The following is a 25,258-nucleotide window of genomic DNA, read 5'->3' on the forward strand; positions in this document are numbered from 1 at the left end:
CTCATATATTCGGACAAATGTCAGGATATGAGATCAATGCAGCCAAGACTGAAATGCTGATATGGAATGATGATGTCTCTGTAACAGAGTTTCAGGCAGGCACCTCAATGCGGTACTTGGGCTTGACGATTGTGAAGGACATTAATAAACTCGTCCAGGTTAACTTATCAGCTGTTGTCAAAGAATGCCGTAAGCTTCTCCAATCATGGTCGCACCTGCCTCTTTCATTATTAGGTAGAGCTAACCTCATTAAAATGTCGATCCTACCCAAAATTTCTTTTTTATTTAACACTATTCCTTTATATTTTGATCAAACTATTTTAGCCAAGTTTCAGTCCAATATTTCATCTTTTATTTGGAATAACCATCTTCCAAGAATTGCATGGGAAAAGCTACGACGGCGAAGGGATAAGGGGGGCCTGGGGGCTCCAGACCTGAAGATCTATGTCTGGGCCTTCCAATTATCCCATTCCCGAATGTTGCTGAAAGTGCCCTCAGCCTCTGGAGTGGGCTCAATGTTTGCAGCTATGTTGGATGGGGAAAGAGTCAATCGTTCGGGCTTTCTTTTTAAATTCGGCAATCCCAAGTTTAAAAAAAAAATCAAACTAAAGACTCTTCAAGGTCTTGCAAGAACATGGGCCGTGGTTATGAAATCTATAAAACAAAATTATCTCTGTGAAAAAACACTGTTGTGGGGATTACCTAAAAGCCCCGCTTGGCTTGAAGACAGCCTAGCTATTCCTTTGAGAGAGGCAGGCCTGGAAGTTTGAGGAGACCTCTTTTATGAGGGAGATCTACTCTCGTGGGAACATCTGCAGGTTAAGATCGGCCCCAACTTTTCACGATTCAAATATCTGCAAATGGTTAGCTGGACTCAAGCTTATAAAACTTCTTCCGCCAACAGGAATAAGTTCAGACTTGGAGGATACAGTCCATTGGTATCTAACTTGGTAAACCTTGGTCCAGCTAAGAAAGAAGTATCCAAGTGGTATAATCTCATACTGGATGAGTCGGATGGCGACTTCGTTCTGCCGAAGTCGCTGTGGAGCTCTTTATTGATGGACCACAATCTACAAGATCTTTGGCTGGCTTCATTTGAACTTTTGTGGTACATTGTCAAGCCCTCTTGGTTACGCAGGAATCACATCTTTACCCTGCATAGGGCATATTATTCCCCTCTTAGGCTGTCTAAATTTTCCGAAGGAGACTCAGGGGCATATTACCAAGCAATAGCGATAATTATCGCTATGCATGGTTAGTGGCTATCATTATATCGCCGTGCTCCGACGATTTTTACCGCTGAGATACCTTGATATTATCAAGGTTTATCTCAAAAGCGGTAAAAATCCTGCGAAATGCATGAATATTGCTGAAAAATCAGCGATTTTCATGCATTGTCGTGACAATGCTCTTAGCCATGTTAACCACCTTCCATTGGATAACATGGCTAAGAACTGCTCTGGGCAGGCGTTAGCTTTTGGAGATAATCGCGCTTAGCGCGATTATTTCCAAAAGTAGGTAATAGGAGATAGCGATGTTAGCGACTGTTTCCAGTCGCTAACATCTTGGCACGCCCACTTTGCATGTCATTAGCGATAATTATCGCTGACATGCAAAGTGGGCCCCAAGATCATCGCTATCTCCTAATAGCTGTCGCTAACTGGTGTTAGCGACAGCTAGGTAATAGGGCGATAAAATTATCGCCGCTTTAGGGGGAAAAATTCCCGCTAAATATGCCCCTCAGTTTCTTGTGCTAAATGTGGGCTTGTTGCTGCATCAGATGCACATATATTTTTTGAATGCCCTCACATAGACACATTTTGGAAGGAGGTTGGCAAGTCCCTCACAGCATCATTGGGAACATCAGTCACTATAGATTTATCTCTTGTGATATTTGGCGTCCTAGAGGGTGTACAGAGTTCAGCCAAAAGCCTAGTATTTTATGCAATCCTGTTGGCAAGAAGGGAGATCTGCAGGAAATGGAAGGACTCTTCACCTCCTACCTTCACAGAATGGAAAATATCAATCCTGCAGAACTCACGTACTGATCTGGCTAAGTCAGGCAATCAGAGCAAAAGGGCCTTTTGGCATTTACTATCATGGGTCTTTTGATTTAACCGGGGTTTTTCTTTTTTTTTTTTTTCTTTTTTTCCCCGGGTCCAATGATTGATCTCCTATGGTGCCTCTGATGCTTGCACCTTGGAACAGCCGTTACCCGGTCTTACCCCGGCTCGATTTGGCTCGATTCAGCTGTATCACTTTAAAGTGATAAAGATTGTGAAAAATAATATCCTATTGGATTTATGAAGAAAATGAAATCATTGGATAATATGAACTATTGATTCTATAGCATCATTAACAGAAGGAATCCTGGTAATACCAGGGGATTAATGAGAAGTGCGTCAGGGGATGCTCCCAATGAACCATTGAGAGCACTACTTGAGGCTTTTCCCATTAACCATCAGACTTGCTGGAGTAGTAGTACTAGTAGTCGTACTAGTGGCAGTGGCTAGGACAGCTATGTCAGTGGTAGGAGTGGAGGTCGCCATATTTGATACCTCAGCCTTAACCTCTGTATTTTTACTCTGCCCGTACACAACAGTATTAGCAGAAATGCCTTTATAAAACGACTTCAGTGATGGCGTGATTTTCAGTTTGGGGCCTCCTCTGGGTTTTTTCCGGCCTTTACCTGTACCTGGGGGTGTTCCTTCTGTTACACTAACATCTAACTGCTGCCTTGTGGTGGCTTTTACCACTACTATCGGAGGTGACACCACCTTTGATTTAGGGATCACTGAAAGGTTACTGGGAGCTGGCCTATTACGTAACGTGTACCGACAAACTGTAGGCTCTTGAGAGGATATTTCCTTTGGGAGACACAAACTTCTGTCAGAATCACTACTAATGCACTTTTCCATACGATATATTATTTGGCATGCAGGGTTTTTAGGAGTATATATTGCGATATCCTCTTTGTCTTCTTTATATAATCCCAATACTGGAACTCCCAACCTCTCCCCAGTCTGAGACACGGGCTTCCACCGCTTTACTTGAAGCAGCACAGTCTCGCTCCCCTCACTCCCCACACTTCCGCCCCCACCTCCTACCGGAATCGCTGGTCTAGGAGCTGCTGTATCTCCCGCTGCCACCGCCACTGCTGTTGTGTGAAGGAACAGATGGAGCACCACAGGCACTGCAGGTGGGGGCAGGCGGAGCCGCAGCACGAGAGCCCACCGCCTCCACTCTCAGGCCGCACCAAGAACGCGGCTACACGAAGGCTCCAAACCTGCTCCACCCTCCGCGTCCAGCACCATCCGCACGCCGCCTCCCAAGCCCGCCAACGCTGCGAGGGGCATGGAAGATCCCGGAGGCACAAGCAGGTATGAAACGATTCCAACGAAAACCTCTCGAAGATCACCAATCCCGCATTATTCCTGCAGCATTCAGCCGCAGGGTAAGATCAAAAACAAGTTACCGCCGTAGCGATCTGGGCAAAAACCTAGTTAAACACGATTAAAGCCACACATCTCGGGAGCTCTGTTGCGGCCGTTAGCTTCAGGCCGCCATGATCCCTTACATGCAAACCAAACCCTTCTGCTTTCTCACAGTGCGAGAAGCAGAAACAGAAAATAATATTTATAATACCATTTTAAGTTTCTGCTTCTCACACTACGAATAAGCAGTGGGGCAACGGTCCTCCACCCACGTGGAGGAGCCGCCCCTGGAAAAGGGTTTTGCACCAATATTGGCAAAAGCCAGACAAGATCTGAAGACAACAAACAGCTTGCATTTAACCCGGCTGGCAGATGTAATGTGGTAAACATTATTATACTTCCCAATGTCTTGTATCTATTTAGAGCAATACATTTGGAAGTAGAAATAGAAAGGCTGAAAAATTCGACACTATCTGTGCCAAAATTGTATGCCAGTACAAAAGGGCTCAGAAATCCCTAAGATATATGGTGCTCGATAGAAGTAGGGGAAGATGGGCAGTCCCAACTTTAGATATTACTGCTGGTCATCATTAATGCAGCATATGGCAATCTCATCACAGAGAGAAGGGACACTGGCGCAGAACGGCCGGGAGTTACCATCCTTATACGGATTGACCTTGGGAGCAGGTGTCAACAGATGTTTTACAAGGAATGTCAAGTATAGTTGCTAAAAGAAAGTACAATTTCAGACAGCAGGTGCGGATTTTAAAATTTGGAAATTATTTAAGACTAAAATAGGAATTATAGAGTACAACAAATATACCCACCTTTGGGGGTCATTCATCTTTCCATCGATATTTCACGATAAAGTCAGCAATGCATGGGAGCATGAAGGGGTGGACAGAGTTGGGGATTTATTCAGACATAGTCAAATGTACTTGTTTACTGATCTTCAGAAAAAGTACGTCCTGGCACAGCAACATTTCTTGAAGTACTTGCAGACCAGGGACTTTATACTCAAGATTGGTAGTGACCAACTCTCTGTAGATAAAATCCAGCTCTAGGAACTTATAAGGGGCACTAAAGGAGATGGCTTAGGGAAATATTTAAAGTATTGAATGATTCAGTGCCGGGTGGTATTGAGCATCAAGTCGGAAGATGGGAGACAAGATAGGGGAGTAAGGGTATAAACTTGCAGAAATCAGTCAAGGTGGGCATGGAAGTATTGTTTACTGCTGGTCTGAAAAGCCAACATTATAAGACCATCTTTAACTTGCATTACACTCCCACTAAGATGTTCAGTTGGGGAAAGAGACCTGATGACAAATGTATTCGGAGTGGGGAGGGCCTAGCAGGTATAGCGCACATGTATTGTTCATGTATAGAACTACAGGCAGTAAAAGATGGAATTTAGACTTTCTTAAAAGTGCTACTTAAAGAGAAACTGGAGCTTACCCCACTGTTGATGCTATTTGAAATTGGTTGTGTTTTTTGGGCAACAAAGGTAAGCTTTGTTTTATATTCATAGCCATGGCAGTAGCTCGTCTTAGTATAGCGGCAGCTTGGTGGTCCACGAGCCACCAACAGTGCAGTTGTAGTTTCCATGATTGATTTGTATGTGTCCTATCTGTGCACTAATAGCAGAATGGGTGGAGTACAAATTTAGAGTTGGGGAATGGACAGTTTAGTATGGCTCGCATATTAATGTTATCTAAAAATGGGCACAAGCATCGTAGTAGCTCAACTGATAATCGAACGTAATGACATAGGTCAACAATCGGGGAACAGGTACCAATAAAGGGAGGTAGGCAAATGCCGGGTAAAGAACACAAAGGGAAAATGTACTGGATATTCTTTATGCATTGCCTGTCTTTGGGAGAAAAAAATCTCACTTTGTTTCAATTATGCAAATTAACTACTGGTTGTCTATAATTATTACTGCCAATCATGTATATATTTATGAAGTTGCATGCATTTTGATGATTAACATATTGCAAGGAGGAAAGAATAAATTTGTGTGAAGGGACTGGTTAAGCCAGAGCAATTCCAGGAATTATACACAGTATTGTACAACCCTGCCAATGGTGATGTCTGGATCTATCGAATCCGAAAGTATGATCTGAGCAGCTATATAAATGAACTGTATTGGGGGTCGGGAAGCATTCAAATATTTATAAATGAAATGCATTCTTATAATAAGATGATAACATTTCTTTATGACTGCTGTTGGAGGACTGAATTATCTTCGTCTACAGAGGAATTTATATGATTTTTGCTCCATAATTAAAAGAAAAAGAAAGAGCTGATGCTTTAAAGGCAAGGACTGTCTGTGAAGATCGCACTATGATATGGAGAAACTTGGAACAGCCAAGCCAAGTTTCACGAGTTAGGTAAGTAGGAAAGACAGTCAAACATACAATAAACACAAATTATGTTATTTCTATTACATATGTTATTGACACGTTCTGCCTAAGTAAATGAACACATTATTGTAGCAAAATCATCCTTTTTGCCCCGATCACCCCCATTTTTTAACTGCTACTGGTGGTTACTATCTTTGAAAGTTCCCTGGGCTCTACTAACCAAGTGAGCTCACATCTTGGGTGTATAGGCTGTGTAGGTTTGTCCTGGTTCTCTGGAGGTCTAGGGGTCCAAATAGTTTCTAAGTACCAGCCCCCTCGTAGCACCTCGTAAGGGTATCTACAAATGAAGGTCCGAACCTCATTACCTTTAGGGTCTGCCAAAGAAATTTCCAGTTGACACGATTGAATGCCTTGGCGGCTTCGTATGCGGTCACCGCCAATGGTTCCGACCATGCCACTGCCACATCTATACAACCAATTAGTTGTAGGGTTTTCTCTTGAATGTATCTTCCGGGCAAAAAAAACTTTTGATCTTCATCAATCAGTTGGGGAGCGACCCTGACCAACCTCCCTTCCAGAATACTAGTAAAGATCTTATAATCTGCATTCAGCAGGGAGATTGGTCTATACGAGTCAGCCTGTAACGGGTCCTTTCCGGGCTTCAAGATTAGCACTATTATTGCTTCCCTCCATGATGGAGGGATCCTACCTTCAGGGCTGTATATAAAGTTAAACAGTTCGCTAAGTCTAGGTACTATAACGTCTTCCAAGATCTTATACACTACGCCCGCGAGAGCATCCGTATCTGCCGCTTTATTATTTTTTATCTTTTTTAGGCTGCTCTTGATTTCTTCTGCTGAGATGGGGCCTTCCAATAAATCCCAGCCCTCTCTTGAGAGACTAGGTAAAGCTTAGCTTTTTAGCCAGTCTTGAATTAAATCTGAGGAAGGTACCTTCTCTTTTTTATAAAGTTTTGAAAATAGAGACAGGAGGCATCTCTGCATATCCTCCTGGTCACACGAGGTCGTGCCAATCTCGTCTACAGTCAACTTGTTGATGTTATTCCTCACCTTATCTGATTAAATCTTCCATGCCAAAGTGGCTCCTGAGTTTTCACCATATTCGTAGTTTTCCATTTTATGGACTGCCCATTGAGCTCTTTTTTTGGTCTAGTATACCTCTATAGGTCAAACGTTGGCTCGCCAGATCCCTAAGGATGTGTGGCAGGTGATCAGGTGGGCAACTAGATCTAACTTTTTCCAGCCTGGATATCTCCTTCTCTACTTTTTTAACATCTAATATGTCTGCCCTATTTTTGGAGCATATCGAACTGTGTAAAACTCCACGCATATGGGCCATGAACGCGTCCCAAACTTACTCCAAAGATGTTGACCCTATATTTGCGGCAAAGCACTCAGTGGTAGATGTTTTGATAGCACTTATTAGCTCCTCATTTGATAACATTGCCCTTTTTAGTGTTCACCTTGGAGTGGATTTCGGTTTACCGCTTCAGTATGAAACAGTTATTGGAGCATGATCGGATAGAATGGATGGCTGGATGGAAATATCCACTAAGTGCTCTAAACTCCACCTGTCAGTAAGGATATAATCCAATCTTGAGGAGTGGCCGTGCTTTTTACTAAAAAAGGTAAAGCCTGGTTCCCCATCCCTCTTTGATCTCCATAGATCAACCAACCCAAGCTCATGCATCATATTAATCATTGCCCGACGTGTGCGCTGAGCAACCACATGACGACTATGGTTCGACCTATCTTTGGCAGGGTTAAGGAGGACATTAAAATTGCCACCAATTAATATTGGGGCAGTGACTTCTACAAGTTTGGCCTGTACTCTGAGAAGACAAGCTGGGTCGTCTGTGTTAGGACCATAATAAGATACTATGGCAAGTTCTGCCCCCCCTATAACCACCTGTACCAGGATCCATCTCCCAGATTGGTCCGTTAACGTGGACTTAATGGAGCTGCCTGAATTAGATCTGAACAAAATCGCTACTCCCTTGTTATGTATTGTCTGCTCAGAGCAGCGAAAATACTCAACCCATTTATATTTAGCGAAGACAACTCTAGACTCAAGATAACTCAAGTGGGTTTTTTGCAGATGGAAGACCTGAGCAGAGGATTGCTCCAGATATTTCATAATCAACCATTGTCTTCGGGGGCATCGCAACCCGTTGACATTCCATGACATAAACTTTATTTCTGTAGTCGACATACTATCCCAGGTTTTTCACCAACCCCCCCCCCCCCCTTTCTCCATAAAACAGGCAGACTAAGAGAGAGCTTACTTTCCAGAGTATAATGTAAAATGAGGACTTTTAAAAAAAAGATTCTCCCACTGCAGCCCCACCTATGCTCCCCCTCCCCCCATGACCTCATCGATCTTCCACACCCTTGGGGAACCCTCCCTTTCCTCTGGGCATACGCCCTTGGACAGATACCTCCTTGACGTGTGGCTTGGGAGAAAAAAAATATATACACTGAATGCTAAAGAAGTTACCCTTTTCAGCTACGTGGCCTTATCATTATTCTGTTTCCTATTAAGACTCACCCTGCTCTTATAATTTTTTCTATCTCTAAAAGGTAGATTTTATAAATACTGCATAGCTTTACTGATTACACCTTACTGATTATACCTTACTAAGACTTCCACTCCCACCCCCCCTTCCTCTGTGATTTTATCTATTAGGGAGTCAACTTCTTCTAATTGGCGCATATTATACATGTGATTGTTCCACATAATTCACAACGATGCAGGAAATCTCAATTGGGTCTTAGCTCATAATGTGTTCAGGATCGTCATTCTTTTGCCCAATTCCCACTGCTTTGTGGCTGTAATATGAGAGATGTCGGAATGGATAGAAAAGGAAAATGCTACCGAGAATGAACTACACTGAGAGCGGAAGGTCTGCTCAGAGCCCGGGTTGAGGATTTGGTCTGCCGCGCTGGAGCTGAGGAGAGGTAGAAAGCTGCAAAGTCTGGTCCCCCCTATTCGGGGCTCAGTAAACGCGGTGAGCCTTCGGCGTAAAAGAGGGAAAACGCCGTGCTGTAAGGAAGAATTACAAGGTCAGCTACGATATTCTTGTTTAACTGCTACAGTGGAAGGGTCAGCAGTTTCTGAAACTGGTAAGGGGGACTCTGCATTTTTTTACATCTGTGGAGGGGGTGTCTCGAACTGAAATTAACCATACTCCTTTTGACACACTCCTTCGGCTGAGGTTATCCCACAGATTCCACAGATCTCCCTTACTATAAATACTTCCAATACCTCTAATACCTCTAATACCTCTAATTCCCCCAGTACTTCCAAAGGGTGTGGCAAACGTTGTCAACGGCGCAAAAAGAAAGTTGGAGAAAATAAGGCGGGTGTCTCTGGGGGAAATGTGGAGGTAAGAGAATCCGCCGGTCCTGCTCTTACTGAACCAGCTAAGACAAAATCTTCGTCCTTTTTGTGTACAGAAGTCAAGTCTAAATATACCAACTCTAGGGGCAAATTTAAAGCTAAAGACCCCAAAACGGTGCTCTCTATAGGGTCAAAGATTACCCCCTCACTTCGTCCCTTTTTCAAGGTAGTCCCTCAGATATTACATCTTTCAGACGATATTGACCTGGCATCTGTGGCATCCGTTTCAGACACCCATCCTTCCCTTCCCAGTCAACCCTTGGAGCTAGCATCTATACTGTCGCTGGAGGAGAGTGATGCAGTTGAGGAGAGGTCCCTTTCTACTCAAAGTCCTAAACACTCAGCACCTCACGAGCTCCTTGGGGACTCTCAGGGTTTTCAGGATATAGGGAGTGAATCACAGCCTTCGCAATCTTCTATGACAGCGCAGTGCCTACCCCTGACCTTAACTACAGGTTTGACCGAAGAGGCAAATCTACTCGAGTCAGCAGGGGCATCTGGGGGGACAGACATGGAAATTTCTCCTGTTCCTGCTCTAGTTGCTACAGAGTCACTAGTGGTCTCTCCTGAGTCTCCGATGACGGCCGCGTCTTTTTTGGGAATGTTCTCTGCCCTTACTTTGGAGATAAGGAAAGGTTTTGCTGAATCTTCTGCCAACCAAGCTGAGATTAGAAAGTATTGCGAAACCTTGGACAATAAATGTTATGGGCTCACAATAAGAACTGGTGTGCTTGAAGAAACATTAGCATCACACTCAATCTATTTGGATCAGGCGAAAATTGACATACAGAAGCTTACAAGGGAAGATTTGGCTCTTAGCGAGAGGATGGAAACCCTTGAAAATAATGCAAGACGGGGGAACATTCGTATCCTTAACGTACCTGAAGGATCGGAGGGGTCAGACATCAAGCAGTATATCATCGCTCTACTTAAAGATTCCCTATGTTTAGAACATTCACTTGAAGAATTGTCTGCTGACATTCAAAGAATTCATAGGGATCCCTTTAGACGAAATCCCCAGAGATCCAAACCTCGCAAAATTTTAGTCAATTTTCATACTTATGTATTGAAAGAGCAGATCCTTAATATGGCCCTGAAACAGAAGGCATTGGCTGGGAAGGGGTTTACTTTTCTCATAAGATCAGACCTCTCAAGAGCCACACTCGAAAAGCAGTGGGAATTTGGGAGGCGCCTGGATGCCTTTAGGAGATTAGATGCAACAGCTCAGCTCATGTTCGGCTCGGGTCTTAAAGTTATGCATAACAACAAGATGTTCAACATCAGGTCCGTGCAATCTGCTGATGAATTATTAATGGAGTTGGGCAAAGGGAGTACATAAGGCATACATCTATCAGATTTCCTTAATGATATTTCCTACCTACTATTTAATTATTAAATCTTGATGTAGGTTCTTCACCTGCCTCTTTCGCCAACATGTGGAGTTTAATATGCTCATAGTATAGGCTTCTTCTATCTATTTTTTTGCCTTTTTTTTGCCCTTTATATCCTCTTCCTATTATATAGCGGGAGGTATTTTTCTGCTGGGAGTTCACAGAGGGGCCCTATCTACTGGACATTGTTCCGGTTAGATATTGCAAGGGTTTTTCACGGGGGGGAGTGAGGGGAGGGATGGGCACTTTGGGGGGGGTAGGTGGAGGGGGGTGGCAAAACTATAAAAATGTCCTCAATAACCTAAATAGTAATATAAGGAATGGTAACAGGCATATTTTGAGTAAAGAAGTCATGGATGATAATGTACAACTGCCACTTTTACCACAGTATTCTTGGTCTTCCTGGATGAGGGATGAGTAGCGTGAGGTTTATCTCCTGGAATGTCAATGGCCTCCGCACCAAGCCCCGAGCTAACAGAATTTTGCAATACTTGCGTGACTTGGATGTGCAGGTAGTGGTGTTGCAGGAGACCCATTTGACTCATAGTGAGATGCTCGCCCTCATCAGGAAGAATCGGTGGATTGACTTTGCGGTTTCTACCACTCAAACATCACACACTAGGGGTGTATCGCTTATTTTTAAAAAAGGTGCTAAGGCCAGATTGGTATCGCAAGCTGTGGATCCTTGTGGCAGATGGGCCATTGCGTCAGTTATTATAGCAGGGTCTCAAATTACAGTTTTGGGCTACTACGGTCCGAACCAGGACGATCCTTCAGTTCTGGAGTCGTTTTTTTCTCAGTTGCTCTCCTTCTCAGGCCCCACAATATTGGCCGGGAATTTTAACATTGTGCTGGATCCTGTCTTGGACAGATCTCCTAATAGTCGCTCCTTTGTTTTGTCTAAAACTAGATCCTTCCTACTGGATGCTATGAGGCAATATGGGTACGTGGATGTTTGGCGACAGAGGTCTGCCCAACAACAAGGGGTCTCTTTTCGTAATTTTAAATATCATCACAAGTCAAGGATTGACTTTATCTTAATTAGTCAGAGACTGGTAGATTCTGTTAAATCCATCGACTATCTCCAGTCTCATCTTTCAGATCATTCGGCATTTGAGATGGAATTGGGCCTCTATACTAAGAAGCCCCCCAGTATGTGGTCCTTTGATCGCTCTTTCCTTTCCAATCCTGAGGATATTCTATATTTAAAGTCAGAGACCCATAATTATTTTATATCTAACAACGGCTCCACCTCAAATAGAATTATTTGGGACTCGTTTAAGGCTACCTTGAGGGGGCTCATTACGGGCAAAGTTGCCTATCGTAGGAAGCAATACAGGGATGAGATTTCTTCCATTGAAGCAGACATTGCCCGGATTCAACAGGACATAGACGTTAAATGCAGAGCTTCAGGGTCTATTTTAGATCCTCTTCAGAATCAACTGTTGATCTTAAAAGGTAGCCTTGCTTCGGTCTTAAATCTCAGAGTCCAACAAAGATGGGAGGCCAGCAAGTTGGCACATTTCGAATATAGTGAGGGTGCTGGGAAATTACTAGCATGGAAGACAAAAATAGATCAGGTCCGCAATAATATAGCGACTATAACAGTAGGAAATGACATCTTTTCATCTGATGAAGAAATCAGGAGGGTCTTTAGGGAGTTCTTCCAAAATATATATGAAGCGGATAAGGTAATTACACCCAAGTCTGTTGCAGGCTGGTTGAGTAACATTGTTTTTCCCTCTTTTTCCTCTGAGCAGTCTCAATATTTGGACAGCACTATCACGGAGGATGAGGTGAGATCAGCCATCAGGAAGGGTAAGAGGGGGAAGGCGTCCGGACCTGACGGGTTGCCGGCTGAGTTATACAGAGCCTTGGAGCCAGAAATTGTTCCCTTCCTCACTATCCTTTTCAATGAAATCCTTCTTGAAGGTCTGCCACCTCCGGTGTCATTGGACAATGCCTCTATTACCCTTATTTTAAAACCTGGTAAACCTAAGGAGGCCTGTGGATCGTTTAGGCCTATTTCTATACTAAATGTGGATTATAAAATCTTCACCACAGTGTTATCAACTAGGTTGGCCTTGATTGCCCCTTTGGTTCTTCGTTCTGATCAGAAGGGCTTCCTGAAAGGAAGACAACTCTATCAACTGACTTATGATTTAATTGGCGCAATGGATATGGCAATAACCAGCAATCTCCCGTTGGCCGCCCTCACGCTGGATGCAACCAAGGCCTTCGACAGAGTTAACTGGGTGTACTTGTCGGAGGCCTTGGCCAAATTCGGCGTGGGCGAGGGGTTTCGTAGGGCGATAAGCCTGCTGTATAATAATCCATCTGCACGCCTCCTAGACAACAGAGAACTGTCGGACCCTTTCTTTATTTCTAGGGGGACCCGGCAGGGATGCCCGCTCTCCCCCTTGCTTTTCGATTTTTATATCGAACCCTTCGCGCAACAACTAAGGGAGGAGGGGACCATCAAACCCTTTTCCTACCAGGGTTGGACGAGGAAGGTAGCATTATATGCCGATGATGTGCTCATTTTGACATCAGAGGTTACCACCGCACTTCCGGCTATCTTGAGATTGGCTCATATATTCGGACAAATGTCAAGATATGAGATCAAAGCAGCCAAGACTGAAATGCTGATATGGAATGATGATGTCTCTGTAACAGAGTTTCAGGTAGGCACCTCAATGCGGTACTTGGGCTTGACGATTGTGAAGGACATTAATAAACTCGTCCAGGTTAACTTATCAGCTGTTGTCAAAGAATGCCGTAAGCTTCTCCATCATGGTCGCACCTGCCTCTTTCATTATTAGGTAGAGCTAACCTCATTAAAATGTCGATCCTACCCAAAATTTCTTTTTTATTTAACACTATTCCTTTATATTTTGATCAAACTATTTTAGCCAAGTTTCAGTCCAATATTTCATCTTTTATTTGGAATAACCATCTTCCAAGAATTGCATGGAAAAAGCTACGACGGCGAAGGGATAAGGGGGGCCTGGCGGCTCCAGACCTGACGATCTATGTCTGGGCCTTCCAATTATCCCATTCCCGAATGCTGCTGAAAGTGCCCTCAGCCTCTGGAGTGGGCTCAATGTTTGCAGCTATGTTGGATGGGGAAAGAGTCAATCGTTCGGGCTTTCTTTTTAAATTCGGCAATCCCAAGTTTAAAAAAAAAATCAAACTGAAGACTCTTCAAGGTCTCGCAAGAACATGGGCCGAGTTTATGAAATCTATAAAACAAAATTATCTCTGTGAAAAAACACAGTTGTGGGGATTACCTGAAAGCCCCGCTTGGCTTGAAGCCTAGCTATTCCTTTGAGAGAGGCAGGCCTGGAAGTTTGGGGAGACCTCTTTTATAAGGGGGATCTACTCTCGTGGGAACATCTGCAGGTCAAGATCGGCCCTAACTTTTCATGATTCAAATATCTGCAAATGGTTAGCTGGACTCAAGCTTATAAAACTTCTTCCGCCAACTGGAATAAGTTCAGACTTGGAGGATACAGTCCATTGGTATCTAACTTGGTAAACCTTGGTCCAGCTAAAAAAGAAGTATCCAAGTGGTATAATCTCATACTGGATGAGTCGGATGGTGACTTCGTTCTGCCGGAGTCGCTGTGGAGCTCTTTATTGATGGACCACAATCTACAAGATCTTTGGCTGGCTTCATTTGAACTTTTGTGGAACATTGTCAAGCCCTCTTGGTTACGCAGGAATCACATCTTTACCCTGCATAGGGCATATTATTCCCCTCTTCGGCTGTCTAAATTTTCCTAAGGAGACTCAGGGGCATATTACCAAGCAATAGCAATAATTATCGCTATGCAAGGTTAGCGGCTATCATTATATCGCCGTGCTCCAACGATTTTTACCGCTGAGATACCTTGATATTATCAAGGTTTATCTCAAAAGCGGTAAAAATCCTTCGAAATGCATGAATATCGCTGAAAAATCAGCGATATTCATGCATTATCGTGACAATGCTCTTAGCCATGTTATCCACCTTCCATTGGATAACATGGCTAAGAACTGCTCTGGGCAGGCGTTAGCTTTTGGAAATAATCGCGCTTAGCGCGATTATTTCCAAAAGTAGGTAATAGGAGATAGCGATGTTAGCGACTGTTTCCAGTCGCTAACATCTTGGCACGCCCACTTTGCATGTCATTAGCGATAATTATCGCTGACATGCAAAGTGGGCCCCAAGATGATCGCTATCTCCTAATAGCTGTCGCTAACTGGTGTTAGCGACAGCTAGGTAATAGGGCGATAAAATTATCGCCGCTTTAGCGGGAAAAATTCCCGCTAAAGCGGCGATAAGGCCCTTGGTAATATGCCCCTCAGTGTCTTGTGCTAAATGTGGGCCTGTTGCTGCATCAGATGCACATATGTTTTTTGAATGCCCTCACTTAGCCACATTTTGGAAGGAGGTTGACAATTCCCTCACAGCATAATTGGGAACATCCGTCACTATAGATGTATCTCTTGTGATATTTGGCGTCCTAGAGGGTGTACAGAGTTCAGCCAAAAGCCTAGTATTTTATGCAATCCTGTTGGCAAGAAGGGAGATCTGCAGGAAATGGAAGGACTCTTCACCTCCTACCTTCACAGAATGGCAAATTTCAGTCCTGCAGAACTCACGTACTGATCTGGCTAAGTCAGGCAATCAGAATAAAAGGGCCTTTTGGCATTTACTGTCATGGGTCTTTTGATTTAACCGAGTTTTTTTTTTTTCCCCCCCGGGTCCAATGATTGATCTCCTATGGTGCCTCTGATGTTTGCACCTTGGAACAGCGTTACCCGGTCTTACCCCGGCTCGATTTGGCTCGATTCAGCTGTATCACTTAAAAGTGATAAAGATTGTGAAAAATAATATCCTACTGAATTTATGAATAAAATGAAATCATTGGATAATATGAACTATTGATTCTATAGCATCATTAACAGAAGGGATCCTGGTAATACCAGGGGATTAATGAGAAGTGCACCAGGGGATGCTCCCAATGAACCATTGAGAGCACTACTTGAGGCTTTTCTCATTAACCATCAGACTTGCTGGAGTAGTAGTACCAGTAGTCGTACTAATGGCAGTGGCTAGGACAGCTATGTCAGTGGTAGGAGTGGAGGTCGCCATATTTGATACCTCAACCTTAACCTCTGTATTTTTACTCTGCCCGTACACCACAGTATTAGCAGAAATGCCTTTATAAACGACTTCAGTGATGGCGTGATTTTCAGTTTGGGGCCTCCTCTGGGTTTTTTCCACCTTTACCTTTACCTGGGGGTGTTCCTTCTGTTACACTAACATCTAACTGCTGCCTTGTGGTGGCTTTTACCACTACTATCGGAGGTGACACCCCCTTTGATTTAGGGATCCCTGAAAGGTTACTGGGAGCTGGCCTACTACGTAACGTGTACCGACAAACTGCAGGCTCTTGAGAGGATATTTCCTTTGGGAGACACAAACTTCTGTCAGAATCACTACTCATGCACTTTTCCATACGATATATTATTTGGCATGCAGGGTTTTTAGGAGTATATATTGCGATATCCTCTTTGTCTTCTTTATATAATCCCAATACTGGAACTCCCAACCTCTCCCCAGTCTGAGACACGGGCTTCCACTGCTTTACTTGAAGCAGCACAGTCTCGCTCCCCTCACTCCCCACACTTCCGCCCCCACCTCCTACCGGAATCGCTGGTCTAGGAGCTGCTGTATCTCCCGCTGCCACCGCCACTGCTGTTGTGTGAAGGAACAGATGGAGCACCACAGGCACTGCAGGTGGGGGCAGGCGGAGCCGCAGCACGAGAGCCCACCGCCTCCACTCTCAGGCCGCACCAAGAACGCGGCTACACGAAGGCTCCAAACCTGCTCCACCCTCCGCGTCCAGCACCATGCGCACGCCGCCTCCCAAGCCCCGGCAACGCTGCAAGGGGCATGGAAGATCCCAGAAGCACAAGCAGGTATGAAACGATTCCAACGAAAACCTCCCGAAGATCACCAATCCCGCATCATTCCTGCATCATTCAGCCGCAGGGTAAGATCAAAAACAAGTTACCGCCGTAGCGATCTGGGCAAAAACCTAGTTAAACACGATTAAAGCCTCACATCTCGGGAGCTCTGTTGTGGCCGTTAGCTTCAGGCCGCCATGTTCCCTTACATGCAAACCAAACCCTTCTGCTTTCTCACAGTGCGAGAAGCAGAAACAGAAAATAGTATTTATAATACCATTTTATGTTTCTGCTTCTCACACTATGAAAAAGCAGTGGGGCGACGCTCCTCCACCCACGTGGAGGAGCCGCCCCTGGAAAAGGGTTTTGCACCAATATTGGCAAAAGCCAGACAAGATCTGTAGACAACAAGCTGCTTGCATTTAACCCGGCTGGCAGATGTAATGTGGTAAACATTATCATACTTCCCAAGGTCTTGTATCTATGTAGAGCAATAAAATTGGAAGTAGAAATAGAAAGTTAGACACTATCTGTGCCAAAATTATATGCCAGTACAAAAGGGCTCAGAAATCCCAAAGATATATGGTGCTCGATAGAAGTAGGGGAGGATGGGCAGTCCCAACTTTAGATATTACTACCGGTCATCATTAATGCAGCATATGGGAATCTCATCACAGAGAGAAGGGACACTGGCACAGTACGGCCGGGAGTTACCATCCTTATACGGATTGACCTTGGGGGCAGATGTCAACAGATGTTTTACAAGGAATGTCAAGTATAGTTGCTAAAAGAAAGTACAATTTCAGACAGCAGGTGCGGATTTTAAAATTTGGAAATTACTTAAGACTAAAATAGGAATTATAAAGTACAACAAATATACTCAGCTTTGGGGGTCATTCATTTTTCCATCGATATATCACGATAAAGTCAACAATGCATGGGAGCAAGAAGGGGTGGCCAGAGTTGGGGATTTATTCAGACATAGTCAAATGTACTCATTTACTGATCTTCAGAAAAAGTACGTCCTGGCACAGCAACATTTCTTGAAGTACTTGCAGACAAGGGACTTTATACTCAAGATTGGTAGTGACCAACTCTCTGTTGATAAAATCCAGCTCTTGGAACTTATAAGGGGCACTAAAGGAGATGGCTTAGGCAAATATATAAAGTATTGAATGATTCAGTGCTGGGTGGTATTGAGCATCAAGTCGGAAGATGGGAGACAAGATAGGGGTGTAAGGGTATAAACTTGCAGAAATCAGTCAAGGTGGGCATGGAAGTATTGTTTACTGCTGGTCTGAAGAGCCAACATTATAAGACCATCTTTAACTTGCATTACACTCCCACTAAGATGTTCAGTTGGGGAAAGAGACCTGATGACAAATGTATTCGCAGTGGGGAGGGTCTAGCAGGTATAGCGCACATATATTGTTCATGTATAGAACTACAGGCATTAAAAGATGGAATTTGGTCTTTCTTAAAAGTGGTACTTAAAGAGAAAGTGAAGCTTACCCTACTCTTGATGCTATTTGAAATTGGTTGTGTTTTTTGGGCAATAAAGGTAAGCTTTGTGTTATATTCATAGCCATGTCAGTAGCTCGTCTTAGTATAGCGGCAGCTTGGTGGTCCACGAGCCTCCAACAGTGCAGCTGTGGTTTCCATGATTGATTTGTATGTGTCCTATCTGGGCACCAATAGCAGAATGGGTGGAGTACAAATTTGGAGTTGGGGAATGGACAGTTTAGTATGGCTCACATATTAATGTTATCTAAAGATGGGCACAAGCATCGTAGTAGCTCAACTGATAATCGAACTTAATGACATAGGTCAACAATCGGGGAACAGGTACCAATAAAGGGAGGTAGGTCTGAATTATCTTCGTCTACAGAGGCATTTATATGATTTCTGCTTCATAATTAAAAGAAAAAGAAAGAGCTGATACCTTAAAGGCTAGGGCTGTCTGTGAAGATCGCACTATGATATGGAGAAACTTGGAACAGCCCAGCCAAGTTTCACGAGTTAGGTAAGTAGGAAAGACAGTCAAATATACAATAAACACAAATTATGTTATTTCTATTGTAGGAGAGTAGGGTCTGCTATCCTATGGTCACCCTAAATTTTTGCTTTTTGCTTCACTGGTTTATGACTTAATGTGGCTGTGGGCCTGCTAATCAGACCCACAGCCTGCGGTTCTCTCTCTAAATTGTAACCCATGCACTTTAGGTGCATAACGAAGTTGGAACTGGTTCACCTTATTGGCCCCTGTAACAGTGTACCCAGGTACCCAGGGCATAGGTGCTTCCAAGGCCTACCAGGGGCTGCAGCACGTATTGTGCCACCCCTGGCCTGGCCTCCATATTTGACACAACTGGCTGATAACTCAGCTGGGGTAAGTCGGTGTAACCACCCCTTACTTAGGTGTAGTATGCCTATACCTAACCTAAAATGGACACATATGTTCCTATCAGCCACTCCTATGGAAGGCCTCATCAATCCTGGAGGCAGAGTGCTTGTAAATATGTGAGATGGTGCTCTGGCATGAGCTGAGCCTGTCTGCAGCTTTCGCAACCATGTCCTTTAGTTGTTTCATGATACTGCCATACCATATACTCTTAAGTGCATTATAATCCTCGCGGTTAAATGCTATCTTGGGTTTGGCTTTATCCAAACATGTCGAGTAAGGTGTCATACGAATTGGAATACTACCCCCTCGCCAGTTCTGGTGACGGGGGTAGCATTCCACCCTTCTAGAGGGACACGACATGTACCTAACCTGAACCCCGGTTAAAGTTAAACAGAGCCTCAGCATCACAAAATGGATGCTGCCACCACAGACACAAGTCTGACCTCCTGTTGCTGGGAGTCCTTCCAGCGAGGGCAACTTGGACAAAGGGTTTCCTGCCTTGGGAGGTGCTAGCACCACCCCAGACAGGATTTTGTGTATTGGGTAGGACAGGGCTGAATAGAATCAGACATGCCTGGGGCACACAAGGTGTCCCCGTGCATAGGCCAGTTCAAACCGGTGCTGGGGCCTTCCAGCCCCAGTCCTGGCGCGAACTGGACAAAGGAAAGGGGGTGTAACCACTCCCCTTCCTGGTCCCACCCAGAGGAGGGACCTAGTAGGTGATCCGGCCCCCCAGATTCGAATAAGAGTGGGAGCTGTGTCCTGAGACTTCAGATCATCCTGAATCAACTTGAAACTAAGAAGACGACTGGACTTCGACATTCTGCTGCACAGAAGACTGAAGAACATCTCCCTTGTGGCCTAGGAGTGGCCACCCTGTGAACACAGGCACCATCCAGCAACTCGACGTCTGCTTTGCCGCCGCCTCCCGCCGGAGCCTGAGCCCAGAGCCTGACAAGACCCAGACTTCCAGACATCTCACAGCCCGATCCACAGTCCCTGCAAAGAAGGGACCCGTGGAGGCACCGAGAGACGTGGGACCGGACCTCTTGAAAGACCCCCGAGAAGCTGACTGTGCAGCATCAGAGGCACCCTCGACGCTGTCCTTTGGGGTTTAAAAAGCCCCAACTTCGAGCAGCCCTTGCACTGAAGATCAGCCCCCCAGCATCTCCACGATCTGTGTGGGGCCCTTTTGCACCGTGCCACTCGATGCGCCATCCCGGCCACTTGCCACGCGGCCATCTTGGCGACGAAATCTACAATCTACACCACTGGTCTGGTTGCTCCAGACTGGCCCTTGCTCCCCTGAAAAGGAGCACCCGCTCTGACCTTGCTGGTCCGAGTGAGAAGCTTGAATCACTTCCTGCGTGGCTTGCTTTAGCCAAGGCCTGTTTGCTCCAATCAAGTTGCCGACACCGCCATCAGCGAGAGCCTTCGTGGGACAGCTCGTGACCAATGCCTGGACGTCCTTGACCTCTTCGTGTCCATGTGGCTGCAGAGACAATCTTCACATCACCTGTTTGCACCCGACATTGCCTGGTTCCACGGTAGTCACTGGCTAGTGACTTTGAACATTGTCCCCTCTGCTTTCAGGTCTTCACCTCTTCAGATCCACCCTTGGATCCACCGGAACTCTTCACATCGAGCCGCCTGCAGCATCTTCAGCTCCAAGCACCATCAACCTGCGTGACGAAACCCGACACTACTTCGACCCTGTGCACCCGCTTCCTGTGGGTGAGGTAACTCAGCAACGCCAGTGTTCCCACACTGGTACACACCTCTAGTGTCTGTGTCTAAAGTTTCATCCTTCTAGGTCACTCGGAAGGTTCCTTAATAACTAACTTTGTAACTTTTACGCACCATTGACATTGCATTGGTACATGCGTGCACTTTCCGCACTGCACCCGAGTCCCGCGGGCCTTTCCCGACTTCATCACTGCTAGTCCCGAACAGCTCCAGCGATTCCCCGGGCCCTAGGCCTCTTCACTTTCCCCATAGTGGTCCTTATACCACTATTTTAGTATATGGTTTAGGTGGTCCCTAGGGCTCATCCATATTCGTGCAACTTTTGTATATTTAAACTGTGTTTTGTTTTAACGCATTTGTTTCTGTGCTCATAAAGAGTATCAGGGATATTTGTAGAAATAAATCTATATATATTTTCAATATATATCTGTGTGGTGTCCTTTCATTTGGTATTCAAGGGATTGTGTATGGTAAAACAGCTTGTTTCACATGCCTTTACAGAGTTTAGCCTAAGACTGCTTAGTCCACGCTACCCCTAGGATAGCTTGTCTATAAGGTTGACTTTACAACCTGCACCATAAGGGTTGCTTGGCATGGTACATACAAGGTAATCACTAGAACTAGTGAGCATCATATACCAGGCCAACTTCTCACATCTATTACATATGTTTTGCCTAAGTAAATGAACACATTACTGTAGCAAAGTCATCCTTTTTGCCCCGATCACCCCAATTTTTTAACTGATCCTGGTGGTTACTAACTTTGAAAATGCCCTGGGCTCTACTAACCAGGCCTAGGGCCAGCACACTGCCCTTCAAATGTATATGTAAGTGATATAAGTCTAATTGGCCAAGACTGCCTATCTATAAGTCACTAATATATGGTAGGGTATGTAGGTTTAGAGACCCCAGTGGACTTAATACACTTAGTGTCCACTGCTATGGTGTCCGGTGTCTTCTTAAAGCCAAAACTGCCTTACAGACTGGTTTTTAAAATAAAACTATGCCCAAATTTGACTTTAGACTTTAAAGTACTTCCAAAGTCCACGCCTACCTTTTTATTACATAGAAGTCACCCCCAAGGTCTGCCCTAGGTGTCCCAAGTGTAGGGTGCATTGTTATAAAAAAGAAAACAGGGACAATATAAAAAAATATATATGCCCTAGTATGGAAAAAAGGCAAAGTAATTTTTCCCCACTGTAATGCTGCTAGCTCAATAGGCTAACATCGGGAGGCTTTATTAAACTTAATAAAGTCTACCTTTTCATGGGAACTAGCTAGCAGTAGAATTCAAAGTATCACAATAATGGCTAGAATAACACCAACAACGTGTCAAAGTTGGATTTGCTATTACTGCTACAGGAAAGTAGTTTCAGAACTTACTAGTCTGAGGTTTCCTTAAACAGCCTTGTAGTAGCATCTTCTAATTGCCCAGCCCTTGACAGCCTGAGCCATGCTGCTCCCTGAGTAGGTGTGAAGAGACCTGGGGCTGAAAAAATACAGCCATTTGGTGGGCGGAGATTTGCTCTTAGGAGAAGCAAGGTAGAGAAAGGGGATGGGGTGATAAACTGGACTTCAAAAGCAGGAGAACAGTTGTCACAGGACCCAGGTCAGCTCTCACTTCTTTGATCCCCAGCCTAACGGGATCCCCCTAATTAGATGAAGAGAGGGGCTGGATAGGAAGTGTAGTAAAATGTTAGCCGCTCCTGTGGGTTGAGTTAGCCAAACAGACACTCCAAGGAGAGAATGTCTCCATTTTAAATTTTAGAGAGCAGTGCATTATGGGGCAACAATATGCAGCACTTCGCAGGAAGTGGTCACATAAGAGTTTGGTAGCTTAAACCTTATTGGCTGTGGTGCCCAGCCCCTGCAAGCCAAGAATAGAGAATAACCATAGACAATCTGTAGGAGCCCTTCGGATCCTGCCTGAAACTTCTGGAGAAGAAGGACTGCCCTGCTGGACCCTTGGACTGCACCACAAAGGGCTTCCACTCGGAAGGCATGCAACTGATGAACACTGAGAACTCCACAAAAGAAGGACTCTGCCGCCCTGATACAAGGAAAAGGAGTGGGCTCCCAGAGCAACATCCAAATAAGGGAATATTCGAGCTGACTAGTTCCAACTGGATTCTCCTGGACTGACCAGGTGCTTTGTGGGATATTGAGTCCCAGACCCCAAGAAGCAATCCAGAGATTCTGAACCCTTGGCTGGTGCTACTGGACACGTTTCAACACAAAAGAACCCATTCAGAGGACGTTTTGAAAGTTTGGGATCTTTTTTCGAATTTGGCTAATAAGCTCCAGAAGAAGACTGGCTCGACCTCAAGAGTCAAGCAGCCGATGTGACTCACGAAACGGCCAGACCGCGCTGTTTTCTGCCGCTGAAAGCTTTGGGGCTCCCCATAAACATAGAGGATAAAAACCTACAGAGACCCGCTAAGGCATCACGCTGCAGCAGGCTGCAAACGTCGAAGCCAACTCTGGATCATAGGAACCTGAAGGCTCATATCTAGAGAAAAATCTCCCAAAAATGGACACAGTGAGATGGTAAAAAGCTGACCGGGACCTGGCACTCAAGCTATCCAACCTGCACTCCATTGTGATCGGCCTAAAACCTTGACTATGTCCCAGTCCAGCGAGACCAGATAGCTGTGAATGGTGCTTTCAGCGTTTTGGCCCTAAAATGTATATTTGAAAATGTTTACTTTAAAAATTCATATCTCCGGTTCCTAACATAGGTGCTTTGTAGTTTTTCTGTAATTTTAAAGATAAAAATATTCTCTATTTGTTTGAATTTTTGTTGGATTTGCATTGTGTTGTGTCTTTTACTTATTAACTGTTTTGGTGCTATTAAATGCTTCATACACCGTCCCCTAAGTTAAAATTCACTGATCGCCTGACAAGCTACCAAGGGTTGAGAAGGATTATTTACTGAGACTTGACTGGACCTTATTAGTGCTTGTAGTATTATTACTAGCTGAAGGTACCTACCTCCACCTACAACAACCCACTTCCTACAATTACATTAAAAAACCTACACAAATGACAATAATGAGCATTTTGTTTCATCCATGTAAGGACTCAAACCTTCATAAGCCCATGTAAAACAAATACAGAGAGAAGAGGTCAATAGCCGGTCACATACAAATGGTTGTCAAAGGCTCCATCAAGATCTACAAAACTGCATGAGTTTCAAAGCAACACTGTCACTGACAAAATAATGTATTGTCTAATTTGGTTGAGTAAATAGATCATACATATTCAACTGCAATTTACTGAAAGTATTTGCAAGATGTGAAGGGCAATGTTTGAGACCTATATGGGACCATTTCATCTTGACACATCCAGTATATCTTTAGTACGCAACAATGCAATTTGTAAAGGTAAAGTCCATATCAGATACATACAAATCTGTATTTCTGTTATTTTACTCCAGGAAGGAGTACTTATGAATGTAGAAAATGTACTTGCATGGAGACATTGCCTCATTGTGAAGTTTACACAAATAACAGGAATGTGTGAGTCCAAAGGTGGATGGATTGCCACAAACTCAAACATTTTCATAACTTTGCATGCCATCACCTACCCTGCAAAGTACAGAAATGTACTTCTGTCACATGAAAAAGTAATCCCTTCAAGGGTAGAAAAGATGGGGTAGCTCCTTCATATTTGATGTGGGAGTATAAAAATCGTGCAATATTCCATTGAATTATCACTTTAGCATGTAAAATGTTCCATATGCTGAAAATACTTCATGCACACATGATGCTTAATAAAGTACACAGATATTTATGAATGTAATAGACATTCATGCCTCTTATGTCAAATGGTTTGGCTTTCAGGAAGGCTAACCTGATTACTGCATAGTATATAACTTCTAGAATGATGTTTTCGAAAAATAATTATCAGCTATCCATTGACTACTCTACCAACAATCTCTGCTGACAATTTCAGCAGCATACCTTTTGGAGGGATTCATCAGGATTATCAAAACAGTTACAATAGAGCATTTCACTGTATTTGAAACTAAGTAAAAGCATGTTCTTGGTTACCATTGCTTGCCGCCTTAAAAGATAAACACATGTAATTAAAGATCTACACCATAGGAGTGGCCAATGAATGTTTAAAAATGTAGTGTGATTGGGTACAGACTAGGAGGGACAGGTCAAGTTGTAATGTTGTGTCTCTTTCTGCGCTTTTGCATCATTGGCTCATTTCTGTGATGTGAAGCTGCTATTTAGGTAGCTCAAATGAATAAAACATAGGTGAATAAAAGGAGTTCACTATGCAGCAATTCAAGAAAACCACAAACGGAACCCATAGAATTAAGGCAAGTAGGGGCATATTATCAAGGCTCCGCGATAAAATTCTCGCTGCTTTAGCGTCTGTTTTCGGGTGCAAAGCGGCGATAATTTTATCGCACGATGAGCAAGGGCACACTAACACGTGTTCCTATGCCTCTGCTCCGGTTTCCCTAACGCTCATCTTTGCAACGCCAATGATATGCTAAGTGGGCGTACCCTGCTAAACTAACGTGGAGAAT

General features: G+C 44.2%; 1 protein-coding gene across 4 annotated transcripts in view; it reads right to left on the reverse strand.

The window, feature by feature from the left end:
• LOC144768424 (protein-glutamine gamma-glutamyltransferase 6-like) overlaps positions 1-25,258 on the reverse strand; it is a 483,154-nt gene that overhangs the window by 279,030 nt on the left and 178,866 nt on the right. The window contains exon 1 of one of the 4 annotated variants that reach the window (XM_078652070.1): positions 3,108-3,126. The exons of the other annotated variants lie outside the window; for them this stretch is intronic. The gene's annotated coding sequence lies outside the window, so the exon portion shown is untranslated. Of the gene's footprint in view, positions 1-3,107; positions 3,127-25,258 lie in introns of those variants that run through there. 4 annotated transcript variants of the gene reach the window in all.

The sequence above is a fragment of the Lissotriton helveticus genome, chromosome 7 (assembly GCF_964261635.1).
Source record: "Lissotriton helveticus chromosome 7, aLisHel1.1, whole genome shotgun sequence".
In the NCBI taxonomy this organism is placed as follows: domain Eukaryota; kingdom Metazoa; phylum Chordata; class Amphibia; order Caudata; family Salamandridae; genus Lissotriton; species Lissotriton helveticus.